The following is a 4,214-nucleotide window of genomic DNA, read 5'->3' as shown; positions in this document are numbered from 1 at the left end:
CTTCTGCAATACTTAAGCTATTTGAGAAAATTATTACGTCTTCTCTTCAACACCTATCTAGATCCACTGGGTTAAAATCGTATCGTATTGGCAAAACCCAAAGGCGTCGAGTTACCTCAGGTGTCCCCCAAGGCAGTCATCTGGGCTCACTGTTATTTATTTTTATTTTGGTTCATTCCGCGTGCTCATGTTTCCGGATGACGTCAAGATTTGTTATTCCTATAATGATTCTTCTTTCCAACCTTACTTGCAATTTTATCGGTGCATTCTGTGAATGGTGCCACTTTAATAAACTACACCTTAATGAATCAAACTGCTCTTTTATGACATTCATTACTTTATGAAGTCTGATCTCTTAGATTGTATACCATCATTCAAAGACTTAGGCGTTATTTTTGACCCAAAACCGTAATTTAATTTTCATATATCTTCAATTGTTAATAGAGCATGCAGTCTTCCTGGCTTTATAAGACTTTAAGCCGTTTTGAAGATTTTATACACTGTAGTATATTCATACCAAAAATCAATATATACAAAGAGCTCAACTTGTAACACTTTGTTGCAAGTAAAAATAATTTAAAATGTACGCAATGAAATATAAGTGTGCACTTGAATATGTTTATGAATATACATATGTACATTAATGTATGCATGCATTTATGTATACACATCAACATATTCACATAAATATATCTAAGCATGTTCATTTATGTATGTATGTACATTTATATATGCACATACATATATTCACATAAGCAATATAGCACAAACGTAACATAAGCTAGGGTTAAGCCAGAGTGAACGATGACCAAGCACTTTGATGCAAGCGCCCCAAATTATATGTATGTATGTATGTACTAACACTCTCCCTCGCGTTTGTAGCTTTCGCAGAAGCGGTTAAGCAAAATATTATTTTTACTCAAAAAAATTAATTAAATTAAATTGGAACCCGGTCTTTACATGGTAACCGTGACAGGATCCTACAGGAACTGCAGCAAAAAGAAAAAAAGACGCATCAAGCTACTAAAGAAAAAAAATTTATATAAAAAAATGGAAATCCAACGCCAAACGTGATGAGTACCAATTAAATGCCTGGAGCTCTCTTAAACTTGATGAAAATGTGCTACAACCACAAATGGGTCAAATCGACATGACGAAAGCCACTCGTCTACTAAAATTGAGCACAATACAAATGAATCTGTGGATGAAACAAAAATGCAAACAAACGGGGGGACTGCAGAAATGCGCAAGCCTTAACTTGCCTTTATTTAAAAAATAGAAATATAATATAATAAGAAAAACTTTGAACCTTTAATATCAAGTTAAATAAACATTTTTTGTAATAATGAATTGAATCCATAAAACCAAAAGTTTTTTTTATTCAAAACAGATCTAAACGACCAAAGATACAATTTTTAGTAAGATGGGTTCTCAAGAATTCAAAATAAATTACCCAACGGCTAATGTCGTAAATAGTGTAAAAATTATAGATCATAGGGAAAACTTAGAAGACATAGGAATACTATTGTTAGCCATTTTAATTCTAGTAGCCATAAATCTGGCTTAGAAATTGTATGCAATACATAACCAAATAATTAAAATGAAATATCAAAGTAGTGCAGACGGCATAAACATAGTGTAAAAATGGGTCAAGTAGAATTAAAATATTTGAAGAAACCAAAGAAAATACCAAGTGCATGTCATAACGTCCATTGTCACAAAGCCCATGGGCGTTAAGATACACATTTTTGTGTCATAAAGCTTATGGGCGTAATGACACTTTTTAATTGTGTCCAAGCGCCCTCGGACGCTATTTCACCCTTGGAGTGCGCGTTACGACCATTATAAAAGGGCTTTAAAAATAAGAAAACAAAACAATTAAATATTTGCAAGACAGAAGTACCACATCTCTAGGTTTGTCAATACAAATTTTAAAACATCTGTCATTTGACTTAAGTGCAAATTAATGTCAGTTTCCTCCTCTTTAGAATCTGAAGATAACTCTTAATTTTCGAAGCTGGTGTCCCACTAAATTAGGTCATTGTTTTCGTTCAAGAGACAATTAAAAACTCTGTTACGAATGTGTTTTTACTCTCCATATCCTTAAGAAGGCCTTCAATTTTATTTTCTTTTGCATGAGTACTAGCATAGTACTCATCTCGAATAACTTCAATAAATTTATGAAATCGGCCATGCTTCTGTAATTGTCTCGATAATACCGCGTTGAAGGATTCTAAAGAGTTAGTTGTTCGCATAATCTGTGAACGCACAGAGAAAACATCAGGTGTGATCTGAAAAAATATATTTTGTTGAATGATGAAAAATGTACGGAGTATAATGAAACGATATTATTTTTCTTACTTTGACCATGTATTCCCTTTAATAATATTTCAAAAACCGTTTAAGAATATCATGTTTAGTTTTTGCCAGTTCAAGCAATTGGTCTTTCAAAATGGATCGGCAACTGAATGTGCAGTTTCTCCACTCTTTTGACACTCTTCATAAAAGATTTCACGCACTCTTTTTCGTTTTAAGTTTCTTTGCTCACAATGACTTTTACATTATTGATTAGTTCGAGCTTTTTTATTAATTCTTGACGAGTCAAATGATTGTGGTTGTACTCGAGACTCAGTTGAGTGCAAACGCCAGCATTGGACAAGCTCACGGTCATATTACAGTCTAACAAATGTAACGCGAACTAGTCTTCGAAGTACTTTTAATTTTAAATATTTGTTGCTGGCTTGTGAGAACCAATAGCTTAGAATTTTTTCGAAAGCCAGCAACAAAATTATATTCATTGCTTTTTAAATGTGCTTTGCTTCAAGATTAATGAACAACTGGCTACAATTACTCCTGGCAAATGCGCCAAAAAAACACGAAAACAAAAGAGATAACATATTAAACGATACTTTTGGAACGGTTCTTTCATCGATTCACAATGCGCTTTTCAAGTTTCGGGAGTTATGACACTCTTCAATTGTGTTACAGCGCCCTCGGGCGCTCTATTTTTTTTTGGAGTGGGCGGGCGTTAGGACACACTTAAAAGTGTCATTACGCCCATGGGCTTTGTGACACAAAAATGTGTGCCTTTACGCATCATGGGTCTTATTACACTGGGCGTTATGACATGTTCCCAAACTACCACTATGATTCAAACAGTCACAGATTTCTTGAAACATTTGTCTAAATTTTAAATACAACAAAAATGGTAAAAATTTAAGATTTGAAAAAAATCAAATATGAACCGTAAAAGAATTATGAAATAGTGAAGAAAACTTATAACCAAAGAAGTCAATTAGTAATTCAAAAACTAGAAGAGGACTAAGAACTAAGATTGAACGACAAACAGCCAGTATACATAAAAATTCCTGAATACCACACACCCATAAGGAATAAATAACAAGACGAGTCGCTTAACTCATTATAGACCAAATAGTTGAACCCTTAGTGTCCGAGTATAATAGTCCGTTACTACTGGTGCCGAAAAAAGGATTACCAGGATCGGAAAAGAAACGATGGCAATTAGTAATAGACTATCGTCAAATAAACAAATAACTATTGTCCGATAAGTTCCCATTACAAAGAATAGACGATATTCTCAATCAACTAGTCAGAGCCAAACATTTTTCATGTCTAGATTTAATGTCCTGTTTCTACCAAATAGAATTGGAAGAAAAATCGCAAAGCATTACTAGCAATGGATAATGATAATGGATAAGATTATCAGTTTACTAGACTATCATATGGAATATGATATTGCCAGATGACACATAGTGCTAAAAAAATCGTAGTTTTCTGCAATTACTACAGACGTTTTATTAAAAACTTCGCAGAACATTCACGTCCGATAACATGACTACGTAAGAAGAACGTAGATTTTGGTTTCAAGAATGCGAAAAAGGATTTGAGTATTTGAAAGAAGCTTTAATAAAAGCCAAATTGCTACAGTATCCAGATTTTAGCAAAGAATTTTCTATAATAACAGATTCTAGCGAAAATGCATATGGAACAGCTTTGACTCAAACTTATGGTGATAAGCAATTACCAGTAGCATACGCTTCTCGTTCATTTACTAAAGGTGAAAGTAATAAAAACACTACTGAACAAGAACTAGCTTCGATACACTGGGCTATTACACTCTGCCGCCCATATATATATAACAAACGCTTCAGAGTCAAAACAGACCATAGACCACTACATATTTATTCTCTCAA

General features: G+C 33.6%; 1 long non-coding RNA gene across 1 annotated transcript; it reads right to left on the bottom strand.

The window, feature by feature from the left end:
• Positions 1 to 2,081: 2,081 nt before the first annotated feature.
• On the bottom strand, positions 2,082 to 3,090 carry LOC124459875. Its single transcript, XR_006953859.1, has 2 exons — positions 2,362 to 3,090; positions 2,082 to 2,291 (listed from the first exon to the last, which is right to left on the bottom strand). It is a non-coding gene; the product is annotated as an uncharacterized LOC124459875 (long non-coding RNA).
• Between the last annotated feature and the right edge of the window lie 1,124 nt (positions 3,091 to 4,214).

This window comes from Drosophila willistoni (assembly GCF_018902025.1).
Source record: "Drosophila willistoni isolate 14030-0811.24 chromosome 2L unlocalized genomic scaffold, UCI_dwil_1.1 Seg168, whole genome shotgun sequence".
Lineage (NCBI taxonomy): Eukaryota > Metazoa > Arthropoda > Insecta > Diptera > Drosophilidae > Drosophila > Drosophila willistoni.
Note: the sequence above shows the minus strand (reverse complement) of the source record. Positions and strands in the feature narration are given on the sequence as shown.